We start from the raw sequence: 13,962 nt of genomic DNA, 5'->3' as shown, positions 1-13,962 counted from the left end.
GCAGCTGCGGCCCCAGCTCCCTTTTTGAATGGCCCCCTGGCCAGCATTGGGGCAGATGCACCCACCAAGTGCTGCATTGGCTGGCTGGGCTCCTCCCTGCAAGGGCAGGCAGGCAGACAGGCAGACAGGCAGCACAGCACAGCACAGTCCTGTGAATCCTCTATGCCCTGAGCCCAACTGGCGATGGTGAGATTTTGGCTGGCATGGCAGGTTTCGTTCACCCTCCGTGCCACATTTCCAGCTTTATATCTTCATTATCAATCTGTATTAGACAGCGTCTTCCTGTAAAAAAAGCATATACCCGAAATGTGTCACAATGTTCCGAGGCAAGTTCTACCACACCTCCAGAATACATGGGATTGTGGAAGTCTGTTGAAATATGCCTCATGGCATGGTTGGTCACCTGGGGCAACCAATTCTACGAATAACAATTCTATGCATATGCAGAGGGCAGGGCAACTTCCCGAACCCTCTGCATTCAATCTGATCTCTAGGTTTCGGAATTCCAAATTGTCTTGCTTCCAAGGTCTTGCTTCCACTGACTCACTAATATTTCCTAGTTTTCTAGAGAGAGCTGTGCAGGTGCACTCAGGGCCGTCTTATCTACAGGCACTAGTGGTGCGGGGCACCTGGGCACCAGGCTCTCAGGGGCGCCAGGCTGAGAGGCTGGGGCTCAAGAGTTGGAGTCCAGGGAAGAGCCCACCCGTCGGTGGGGTTTTCTACTGTGGCATGAGTTCAGGGGCGACCGAGCCAGCGAGACACTGAGGCAGCCAGCCAGCTCTGCCCTCCTGCATGCCTGGGACTGGGCAACCTGGGGGGGGGGGCACCAGGTGAATCTTTGCACCTCGGTGCCGCATATGCTTAAGACAGCCCTGGATGCACTGCTTAGTTCATACATGCATTTTCTTCATAGCTTTACATGTGTGCACAGATAAAACAATGGGGACAATCTGAATGGGATTGTATGTGTGACTTCATCAACACATTCTTTTGTACACTGTTTTACCATTTTGAAGAAGTGCATGTGTGGATCAATGAAACGCTTGCACACAAAAAAGAATCTTGCTACTATTCCACATTCTGTCTTCAGAGGTTACGATGTTTTAACAGGTTGCAAGACAGGGACATTGGTCACATAAATGGAAGCAGCAGGGAATGAAACAGAAGAGCCAATTCAGATGATTTCATGCTTCAATTCTGCAATTATTTGAGCAATTAATTTCCTTGTGAAAATGGGAATTCGGTAGGCAAGGAACATAGGACAAGCAAGAGGGCATACCAAACTTGTCATAGTGTAAACAGGCTTCCTATACAACGTAGATACACCATAAGTGTAAGGTCTATGTGCTTTGCCCTCAGCACAGACCACCGAGGTACACAAAAAATGTAAATCCCTCAAGGTTTTCATGAAGTCATTTGCCTGTAAATAAAGCAGCGTTAGCTGCAGCAACACAGTTAACTTGTAAGCTATATTTTGAGAAGAGAGGGGTGATTTAGTTATTATCATTTAAACCAGGGGTCACCAACCCTTTGGGATGTGTGGGCATATTCGCAATCTGTAGAAACTGTTGTGGGCACCACACACAACCTTCCCCGCTGTAACCTCCCTGAAGCCTTCTCTCTCACATACATACATACATACATACATACACACACTGTAATGGGGCTTCAAATAAGCTGTCCATTTACTGTAGCAGAAGGCTTTCTTTCAAGCCTAATTTCAGCTCAGAGAGGAACAGGGAAAGAGAGTAGTTGCAGACGACAGGAATGGCCTTTGTATATGTGTGCCCACATATGGCAATGCATGGTTTAAGTATAGCAAGGGAAAAGGCTGATATGTTAATAGCTTACTCTGTAAAGATCAAGACTTTTCTTTGAAAGTCAATGGCTTTGCCTTACACATAGCAGCAAACAAAGTTATGAACAAGTAGGGAAGGGAAGAAATTCGATTCAGTCTGCATTTAAAGTCAAATCTACCCAACTCACACTTTCTAAAACAATACATAGACCGAAACACAGTCATCATCCGAAATTCGCTCTTCTCTAAATTTCACAATGAAGTTCTTCAGCCAAGTAATATGCATATTCTAAGGCAAAGTGCGCATATTGTGCATATTCTAGGGCAAAGTGAAAATATTGTGGGGGGGGGTGTTATATTTGGGAAAGGTGCTCGGCAAAACTGTATGCAAAAATGAGTACATGAGGAGAAATTTGCACTAAAACGCCAATGAATTTTCATGATGCTCTTAGAAATAAATCACAAACTGTTGTGAAAATGTGGAGAACTTGAGATTAGAAAAATGAGAAACTGGAAGAAGATGAAACAAACATATTCCTTCCCTACCTGGTGGGACAAGTTTAATACTCTTTGGTTGCATTCATGTGTAGTGTTTTACAACATTCCACACAATCTTAGGGCCAAGTCCCATGCCAACCAGTGTTAGCTCATTCATGCTGCTTTTTCCAACACCTGTTGAATTTCTCTACTCTGGCCTGTTGCTACAAGCATAAGAACAGGGCTGGGGAATAGGTGGCAACCTCATCTTCCATTAAGAAGAGTAATCCTTTATTATTTTTAGCAAGGCACCAATGTATGAGAAGTATGCCCAGATTCTTGGGAGTTCTTGGCAGCTCTTAGCTATTGGGATGATGGATAAGTCTTAGATGCTGCAAGAGCATTTTACTTACTCAACTGGTTCGCCCTGCTGGAAAAGGATTTCTTCACTTTCTAGAAATAGCCAAAGCCTGCCCTTTTGTTGTGTAATAATAATTAACTAGTAAAATGGATCTGCAGCAAATCCTGACTCATTCAGCTAACTACACCGGAAGAACTCTCCCTCAAATGAAATGTGGCTTTGCACGCTTCACCGAAAGACCCACTTTGTAAAAGGTGACTGATGGCAGATAGAGATGACAACAAACAAATGATGGGGTAGTCACTCTAAAATGTAACTTGCTAACCAGGTCTGGCTCCAGAGGGTGGCAAGGTTGTGAATCTGCAACGACCCAAGGCCAGCGGAAGATTTGTTACCCCAACAATGCTACTGTCCCCATGTTGCAGTAAATATTCAAGGAGATCAGATGCAGCCTCAGAAAAGTCTCAGTTTGCATGTCCCATCTCTTCCAGTTTAGGAGATCCCACTGAGGCTACTGTGCCCAAAGGCTCCCCAAATCCTGCACTGTATCCAACAATGTGGAGAAGAGGTCATTAAAAAATAATAATCAAGCTACTGGCTAAGCTGAATTAACAACAAACAACTGCGGAAGCAAGGGCACCAACTTGCCTTCAATTGAGGGGGCCAGGGCTGCACGACATTAGCATGGAACATGTGCATGGCATGGGCCATGCTCAAAGGGCGTCAGCATGCCCTGGGAGCATGCTTGTGCCATATGTACACACTGCATGGTATGCTGACATTACATGCACATGTCCCACAGCTTGCACGCAGGACGCAAATACACCTTGTAGCATGTGTGCACAGCTGCCTGGGAATTTAGAGGGGGGCCAAAACCTTCCTTGATTGGGGGGGATTGCCCCCCGATGATACACCTTGTGGAAGACTGATGAAGTCCCAAGTAAAACAAATTCTGGACAAAGCAGTGCATCTTGCAGTCTGTGCCAAATTTAAACAGTGCCTAATGCAAGCTGCGCTTGCAAATGAAGGATCAGGAGTACACTCTAAGGCTCCTCTTCGTTCCTTTACAGATGGGGCTAAGCTGCAGTGTGCCCGATGTCACATGATGTCAAGTGAGAGACAAGTGGGTGTGGCCTAGGCAAAATGGCCAGACTAGGCCCATGGGCTGGAGGTAGCCATGCTTTGCAAAATGACTGAGCACCACAGAGGATAACGTCTTTGAACCCTTTGAAGTAGCCCACAATGTGCTTTGAACATTTCCATGTGATCCAGTGTGTATGTCCAAAGGCATGTTCAAATGTGACTCAGAGACTATATGGCTTAGAGAATATTAATTTGCTGCTGGAAGAGAATCTTGGTGTTTTGCCTAAAAGAAAGCTGAAATGCCTACAATTTCATTCCCACACGCCCAAGGTTAAGATTTCCCAGAACTCAGGTGAAAGCCAGAAGATTTTTTGCCAGATTGTCAGAAACATGCAGGTAATTAAATCGCCGGATTATTACATGGAAAGAAGAAGAAGGAGGAGAAATGTTGGATTGTAGCCTAATCATGAACCTAAGCAGGTTTACTCAGATGTTAAGTTCTAATATGCTCAGTGGGGGTTACTGCCACATCAAAACGCACAGGATTCCAGCCTCTGTTATAAGCCATGTGTTGTGTAACATTTTGAACTGCAAAGTCCTCCCTCGCAAGGATGCAGTGGGATACCTCACAGCACTAAGGGTGTTTTCATTTAACATGAGAAGCTAAACCCTTTCACCATCCAAGATGAAAGTAAGTAGGTGGAAGATGCGAGTGAAAACAAAACAAAACGCAAGCCTTGCAGAAGTACGGAACATCTTGGAAAGCAAAACTCAAAGGGGGTGGGGCACCCTGAAAGCAGCCCACTGAGGACTGAGCATGCTCAGTAGACATGGAATGCTGGCCTGTCCGTTGGGAGAGGAAATGGAATGTGTTCTTAGAATCATAGAAGAGGTGGAAGGGACCCCAAATCTAGTCCAGCCCCCTGTGACGCTGTGCTGTTCCAAAATAACAGCATTTTACATTTAGACTATTTTCAAGTCCCTGGGGAGGCATTCTCACAGCAGATGCCTCAGTTTCACTGTCGCTGGTGTGAAGAGGTTTGTGGTGTCTACTTGGGAAAATGTGCGTGTCGAACACACAGCTGTGGTTGCCAAATGGCATTGCTACCTTTATCCACACAGGGAACAGCAAATATCCTCCTAAGGTAGTCTAAACGTGGCCTTTGTACTGCGTCTCAGAACACAAAGGTCACATGGGATTTACTTATTTCAATGATATGTCAAACTAATCTGGTTGACTGTAGCTAATGCTTTTTTTAATATTTAGTCAACCCTTGTTCTGTTTGAGCATTGGCAAAAGGCAATTTCCCTGTGACAGAGGTGAGACCAAGAGGAGAGGCAAGGTGGATGTAACAACCAAAATGTTATAGGGAACTGGTCGCTTGCCAAAAATGTGTCAACTCTGCAAGCCTGAAGGGAAATTGCTTTTAGTTCTTGGCTGCCATGTTGCAGCCCACTGAACTTTTGGCGAGGTCTTACAGACAGGCATTCCTATGGAGCGGGAACTGGGGCATAATTCAGTCAGGGATGTGAAGCAGTGACAAGTGTGGCCCAGGAAGCATCCTGGGAGCCCGATAAAAACCCCTGGAGGGCCAATTTTTCCTCCCGGGCCTAAGGTTCCCCACTCCTATTATAAAGCTCATTGGAGTCACGTATTATATAAATTGGCAGTGGCGACGTTTGCCAAGCCTGCCGTATGTCAAATCCAAAGTACAAGATTTAGTGATACTCCGGTATGTGTACATAAGTACAGAAACAGCACCCTGGGACCTGGTGTGCTTGCCACTAGGAACTGAGCCAGTAAGCAGGCAGCATATGAGCGTGGGAGAAGTAGGCAAGAGCAAAGAGTTGCCTTGGTGCCACAAGCCAGGCACACAGCCCCTTGGGTTCCACACTTGGTGTACAACCAATTACGTGGCACAATTTGACCACACTATTAAACAAGTTGTTACTGGGTGCAGGAATGCAAAACTGCAAATCAGCTTTGAAAGAGGCACAATTGAAGCAGGGGTTGACATTTTTATTTGTATTTTGCTCTGATCCTATACTTTGCCTTATATATTACACAACAATTTATTACACAATAAAGTATTTCTATTTCTATTATTTCTATTTCTATTATTTCTATTTCTATTATGTCTCCAACATTTCTCCAATGAAAATAATGATTTCCATTATTATTATTATTATTATTATTATTATTATTATTATTAGTATCATTATTACCCACCCATCCGACTCAGTTGCCCCAGCCACTCTAGCCACCTTTCAACATATATAAAAACATAATAAAACATTAAACATCCCAAAAGTCTCATATACAGGGCCACCTTCAGATGGCTCAGGGGTCACATAACTCCATACCCTCCAGCATTTCTCCAATGCAAATAGGGATGTTCTAAGGAAAAGTGGGACATTCCAGGATCATTCCGGGATCAAATCCGGGATCGGATTCTGTAAATCTGGGACTGTCCCTGGAAAATAGAGACATTTGGTGGGTCAGCTATTGCTTTCTGGTGGCACTCTCAAGGCTTTGGGGCAGATGTCCAGGCTCCAAATGATCCCAAGGGGCTGGCTTACTGCATTTTGAAGGAAACTAAAATATATTGCTATGTGAATTTTAGATTCTAAAGAGGTCCCCACCATGAGATATTTAGCAGAGCAATCCACTACTGCTCACATGACAGGCTGAGCGTAGGTCTCTTGGATTGGATGGAAGTGTCCTTCATCCAGTTCTCCTGGTGAAACCAGCTGGCCGTTGCCAAATGTATGATGTAAGCCTCATTCCATCATTCCGTCAGCTCCAGTTTGGGAAATGTTGTTGTGCACCCCAAATCTGCTCAGGAGTGTTGCGGGGAAAACTCAGAAAAGTCTTGGAGAGGAGGGAGGGAGGGAGAGGAAGTTCCACTGCACAGGCAGATGTCCTTGTACTTAACAGGACAGTAGCATGTACAATTGTGGAGGCACATCAAGGGGGTTAAAGGTGGGTTTTAAGGAGGGGTAGAGATGCGGGTGGCACTGTGGTCTAAACCTCTGAGCCTCTTGGGCTTGCCAGTTCGAAAGTCATTGGTTCGAATCCCTGCAACAGAGTGAGCTCCCATTGCTCTGTCCCAGCTCCTGCCAACCTAGCAGTTCGAAAGGACACAGTGCAAGTAGATAAGTAGGTGCTGCTGTGACGGGAAGGTAAATGCTGTTTCCGTGCGCTGCTCTGGTTCACCAGAAGTGGCTTAGTCCCAGCTCCTGAATGTCTCTTTTTAACCAGTGTCTACTGGGACGCGGGTGGTGCTGTGGGTTAAACCACAGAGCCTAGGACTTGCCGATCAGAAGGTCGGAGGTTCGAATCCCCGCAACGGGGTGAGCTCCCGTTGCTCGGTCCCTGCTCCTGCCAACCTAGCAGTTCGAAAACACATCAAAGTGCAAGTAGATAAATAGGTACCACTCCGGCGGGAAGGTAAACGGCATTTCCCTGAGCTGCTCTTCTTCACCAGAAGCGGCTTAGTCATGCTGCCCACATGACCCGGAAGCTGTATGCCGGCTCCCTCGGCCAATAAAGCGAGATGAGCGCCGCAACCCCAGAGTGGGTCACTACTGGACCTAATGGTCAGGGGTCCCTTTACCTTTACTTTACTGAAGTTTTAGATCACATTGTATAGATATTTATAGATCAATGGTATTGCATTTGTAAGTCACCTTGACATTTTTTATGATAATGCGTCTCATAAATATTCTAATAAATAAATAAAAATACCAGCTAAGTGTTATAGCAGGTTATTAGTCAATGGTACTAGGTTTCGTAATTTGTCCCCGTCCCTCGGCTGGAATCTTCAGTGCGAGTTTTTCTCTGTCGGCTTCCGTGTGTGATGCTGCGTGCCTGGCCAGGTGAGGTTAAATAAAGCCCACTGTGGCGATGACTCAAGAGCTTGCAAACCATCTCTGGAACTTTAATATTTTAATTACTCCTTTTGCTTTAAGCCAACTTTCATAAACATGGCATGCTGACAGGCAAGGGGAACTGTTTTTATGAGCCTACTCCACTTGTTACAGTAGGCTTCAGACTCAGGACTTCAGCCATCAGCACAATTGTCACTGAAGTGAAATCCCCACTCCTGAGGTACTGGAAGGTAGCTGAATAAGTCATGACTGCACCCTTTTGATTCCTGCTATCCAAAAGGCAGAAATGAGAAGAAAAACAACAACACACAAAGTTGTGGCGATTGGGAATGGCTTGAAAATCTGGTCTCTTGGCATTTCAAAAGAAGCCTACTTTGAAAGGACAATATGCACCAGATTAATTGCATAGGTGTCACAAACCATTTGTCATTTGCCTAGCAGAGTTGAAAGCCCATTACAATTAACGGCTTTATGATAAGATAGCAAATTAAAGCCACACATTTTGAGCCAAGTGTTTGGTTGTACATCAGTACACCCAAAGTGACTGGGTCAACCCAGTCAGATGAGCAGGGAATGAATAAATAAATAAATATTATCATCATAATCAGTATGCATTCCCCTGCACCCCTAAAACAATCAAAAGTAATCTCTCATTTTCTCAAGAAGCCCCTGCCTGATAGTTGAACTTCTCATACATTACATGACATATATGAGTCAGTTTCAGCATTAGAACAATATGTTATACCCTGAATAGACAGTCAATTAGCAGGGGTGATTTGTGTGTTCTTTAAGTTTGGGCCATTGCCATGCCATTCTGTCTGCTGCTAATAAATCATTTCCAGATCCTCATGCTGCAAATATCCAGACAGCGCTACTAAATTATCTAAGGGTATGCTATACCCTGTGATTTCCTCTACACACTGCAGAGCCAATACTACATAGTATACTAGGACAGTTCCAAAACACAAGCAACACAGCGCTCATCTCAGGAAAATCTATATACACCTCACCTACAGAGCAACCTTAACCTCCAGATCTGCAGACCTCCAGATCTGTGCCAGAGGTGCCTCTACTCCACAGACCACAGTTACATCCACAGAAAGCTCCATGAGGGTAGCACTAGTAGAGGATCCTGAAATGTCCCTAAAACAAACAACAGATGTGGTGATAAACTGTTTCTTTACACCACCGCTTTCTGAGTGGGCATGGAGTGGGGTGTCACCAGACTGAATTATCCATCTTACTGAAAAATGGCTTCTGTAAATCTGGGAATGTCCCTGGAAAATAGGAGCACTTGAAGGATCTGGAAACCATCCTGGTTTCTGATTTGAGCCCGGAATGTCCCGCTTTTCCTTAGGACGTCCCTATTTTGATTGCAGGAAGGTTGCAATGTATGGAGTTATGCGACCCACAGAGCCAAAGGGTTAAGTAACTATACAACCTTTAGAAGACATCTGAAGGCAGCCTCGTACAGGGAAGTTTCTTAATGTTTAATTTTGTTTTATTATATGTTGGTAGCTTCTCTGTGGCTGAGGCAACCCAGTCTGATGGATGCGTATAAATGTTGTTGTTGTTGTTTTGTTGTTATATAAAGGTAAAGGTAAAAGACCCCTGACAGTTAAGTCCAGTCGCAGACGACTCTGGGGTTGCGGTGCTCATCTCGCTTTACAGCCCGAGGGAGCTGGCATTTGTCCGCAGACAGTTTTTCCAGGTCATGTGGCCAGCATGACTAAGCCGCTTCTGGAGAAACCAGAGCAGCGCATGGAAACACCATTTACCTTCCCGCCGGATCGGTACCTATTTATCTACTTGCATTTTTGGCGTGCTTTCAAACTGCTAGGTTGGCAGAAGCTGGGACCGAACAATGGGAGCTCATCCCGTTGCGAGGATTCGAACCGCTGACCTTCTGATCAGCAAGCCCAAGAGGCTCAGTGGTTTAGACCACAGCGCCACCCGCGTCCCTTGTTGTTATATAGGATGTCCCTATTTTCATTGGATAAATGTTAGAAGGTATGAGCTTTGCAGAGCCAGAAATACTATCAGGCAGAGTGAGGTGGCAGTCTCGGCTTGCCAGTGCTGGAGCGTGCAGAGCAGCAGCAAGGTTTTGGACAAAACACCCTGTAGATGCTATACTATCAAAAAGAGTTATAGACAAATTCATTGAGACCAAGGTATCAGTGGCTGCTAACCATGGTGGCTTGGCAGCATTCCAGTATCAGAGGCAGTACACCTCTGAATACTAGCAGCTGGTAATTGCAGGTGGGGAAAGTACTTTTGTGCTCAGGTTCTGCTTGAGAGTTTCCCATAGGCATCTGGTGGGCAACCAAGATGATCAAGGGTCTGGAAACCAAGCCTTATGAGGAACGGTTGAAGGAGCTGGAAAAGATGAGACTAAGAAATACGACAGCCATCTTCAAGTATCTCAAAGGCTGTTGTATGGGAAATGGAACAAGCTTGTTTTCTCTTGCTCTGGAGGGTAGGACTTGAACCAATGGCTTCAAGTTACAAGAAATGAAATTCTGACTAAACATCAGGAAAATGTTTAGCCTGGAGGAGAAGAAGAGACTGAAAGGAGATATGATAGCCCTCTTCAAATGCGTCAAGGGCTGTCACCTGGAAGAGGGAACAAGCTTGTTTTCTCCTGCTCTGGAGGGTGGAACTCGGACCAATGGAGATTCCGAATAAACACCAGGAAGAACTTTCTGACAGTAAGAGCTGTTTGACAGTGGAACGGTCTCCATCAGGAGGTTCTGGACTCTCCTTCCTTGGAGGTTTTAAGCAGAGGTTGGATGGCCATCAGTCATGGATGCTTTAGCTGAGATTCCTGCATTGCAGAGGTTGGACTAGAAGGCCATTGGGTCCCTTCCAACTCTATGGTTCCATAATCCTATGTGAGAAAAGGATGCTATTCTAGATGGACCATTGGTCAGATTCAGCAGGGCTTTGTGTTCTCATGTTATGCTAGTGTTGAAGCAACATTCAACTGTCCCGTTGGCTTTTGTACATAGAATACATGCACTCAGATATTTACTTTCTGAATCACGCCTAGATGAAAACTTTCGAGCTTACCATCAGGCATTTTACATTTCACAAACTGGACTTTACCCCTATAAAGCAAGTTATTTTGTATGATCATCTGACAAATGAGTAGCTTTTCACCTGGTGCGTATAGTAAATCCACAAACCTACAGCCACTAAAGCAATAAAGAAAGAGGCCTTGCGGCTGTTTCCCCAACATTTAGATACACAGCAGCGCTCTACGATCATTATATAACAGGCTAGAATCAGCTAGGAATCGGTCTGACTTGACCCAGGGAAATGTTTGCTGCTAAAGGAGTGCCACCAAGCATACGAGAAGTGAGGGACGGTCATTACCTCATTTGACCAGTGCCTTGCAACCCTTGCAAAGACACATTTGAAAGCCAAGATACAAATTTATTTGCCAGCAGTCAAGAAGTCCTTCTTATTTGTCCCATTTTTATTACTTAAAGCTGACATTTTAATACTTTCTGTTTCTGGGAAATTTTCAGCACAATAGATATAAATGCTTTTTCCTGGTAATGTTGCATTGCCTTTGCTCTCTATGGTGATAGGAAAGAACTGACATTTGGCACCAGTTCTAAATACCTTCATGGCCAAGCCTATGTGTGTTTAAAATCAGAAATAAATTCCGCTGAGTTCAATGGGGCAAGTGTGCCTAGGATCAGAGTCATCCCATTCTTTTGATTTCAGTGGACCATAAAACCTATTCATAGCATGTCCAAAGTCCATCTTGGGGGCCTAATCCGGCCCCCTGGCCAGTTTTATCTGGCCCTTGTGGCAGTTTCTTTATTGGGGTCAAATCCTTAAAAAATCTCAACAACTTTGGTGTAAGATCATAAAAAAAGGTCAGCCCTCACACATATTCACTTCATCAAATCTGGCCCTCTTTGAAAAAAGTTTGGGCACCCCTGGTATAGGAAGTTGTGCTCATTAAAGCCACTCTCCTTCCAGCAGACTTCTCCTTACTGCTTCTTTGCGAGAACATCAGCTTCCATGCTTCTTTCTGTCACATACATTCGCACAGAAACATTAGCACTCCTCTCATTGTGTTTAGAGAGAGTTAGCCAGCACTGTTCATGGAGATGCAGCCATTACAGTCAAGTCACTCATACACAAGACCAAAATGGAGAATGTGATAAGATACCTCCCATGTGACCAGAGTTAACCAATCACACGGAAGTTATTGGGGAACATTCCAGAATTAAACACACAGTAATGCATTTAAGCATTCCCAATTTCAGTAAATTAAATTACTGTACTTAGCAGAGCACAGCCAATCAGCTTCCTCCTTTGTCTCAGTGTTGCTCGTGTAGAACTCAGCAGAGAGGAGGATGGGGACAAATCTAGACTGAGTTGGCTCAGCCTGTCATGGGCTCTGATTCCACCTAGTGTTGCTCTCCCTGCCATCTGCTCTACCAGACCCAGTGGGCACCAGCCGCCATTGAATATAAACATATAAAGCTGCCAAACGTGAGGAGGAGGTTGCATTTCTTGAGGAAAAAGTGGTGGAAATTAAGCTTTACCTCTCTCCCTTGCCAAAAAAACCCAGTTCCTTCCACTACCAGCAGTAACTCAGATCCATCTGCTTTTTTCTTTTCCTCTTGGTCCTTTCTGATGAGTCAGAGACTTGGCTGTTCTCAGAGAAAATAACTGCTCCATTGACACCAGAGGAGGGTCAACAAGGCTAATACAATCTGACCTGCTTGTTGACAATGTGCCTATAAACCACTTGTTTGTTTTGGAGCCGCTCTCGCATTTGGCAAGTTTGCTTTAAAAGTATACACGAAATCCAAATATTTAGCCCGATGGGAAGGTAACATATGGGAGGAATATATTGGAGGGGACAGGCAGCTTGAGAGAGACAACTTCAAGACAGATTGCGAGTGTGTGTGTGTGTTTTCTTTCTCCTTCGGAGAAAATTTCAGCTGAAGAGAGAGAGAGAGAGAGAGAGAGAGAGAGATGACACAGAAATTGCTCAGACTGCTTTCTGTGAGTTATGACTCCATCCTTGGGCAAGGCATGAGATGCTAATGGATGTGCTGAGGTTTCCTTGCCTAGGAAGCAAGTGTGACTGTGATTGACTCCTCCCTATGTGGAAGCTCCATGATCCTTGTTGCATATAAGTATTTCGATCAGGCAGCAACCTTGAGAAGATCGCTGACAAATCTGCAGGAAACAGCAGCATGAACCAACTACTGCACGTTTAGGCCAATTGCACGAGGTCCACTGCAGCTATGGGGAGGCCCTGTCCCAATATATATTTTTGAGTTGGCGCCTGTGCTTCTACCTATCAATGTATCTTGTAAAATATTAAGGGCTTTTGTGCAGTGGCAGCAAAATGTCTCTGCCTTGACTGGCTCTACTGCCCAGTTGTCACAGTTGGGCTGGGCAGTCAACATATTACCTGAAACCTTAATCAAAACTCAAGACATAACTGATAACTGAGGTAAGCAGTATCAGAATATAGTCACACAGAACATTAGGCCAAATACTTTCTTATTTAGAGGAAACAAAACTTTGCAAGGGCTCTTAGACCAATCGCACGCTTTGGCCCAGTGATTAGCATCTGGATAACCAGATTGTAAATCTTTGCTGCGCTAAATAAAGTTGGGTTTTGTTTTGTTTTTTAAAAAAGGTGTACTCCCAGAAAGCTTGCTGCGCAAACAGTAGGGTTTATAACAACTCAGACATGAGCAAAGCTGCCAAGCCAAAGAGGATCATGTGAGCTCATTCTGATTTTTGCCCATCTTGGAGGAACAGAACTGAGAGGTATAATGACCTCTGAATATTAGATAGCTCCCATTATTAAATAAAGGCAGGTCTCACCCCTCTGCTGTGATTCTGTTGTGAGCTGCGCATACTGACACATGAACTGGTGGGGTGTGTGCAGAGGCACAGGGTCCTTGGGTTTATGCCAGCAGTTCGGTAATTCACATCACAGGTTCCAGTTTGATTGAAGAACAAGGGCCTGGTTCAAGAATGACATCTCTTAAAATGGCTCCAAATGGGAAGAAACAAAAATCAGTGTGTGCGCACCACACACACAAAGAGAGAATTTTTGATATTATAATTAAGTCTTAAAACAGTTTAAATCCAGGTTTAGTGAACCTGCCAGTCTCCAACCCCTATCATCCCATGCTGATGAGGCATGCAACCATATCTGGAGAGTGACAGGCCCTTTCCCTGATTGAAGCACTAGACTGAAATGACAATGGGCTATATTTAAATGCATTAAGTCACATTATTTGACTTTGCTACCCTTTCATCCCATGGGTAAGACACCATCCATGCTCCTCTTCAGCGCAGCTAC

Source organism: Podarcis tiliguerta (assembly GCF_965153285.1).
Source record: "Podarcis tiliguerta genome assembly, chromosome: 17".
Taxonomy (NCBI): domain Eukaryota; kingdom Metazoa; phylum Chordata; class Lepidosauria; order Squamata; family Lacertidae; genus Podarcis; species Podarcis tiliguerta.
The sequence above is the reverse complement of the archived record's forward strand: the minus strand, read 5'-3'. Positions refer to the sequence as shown.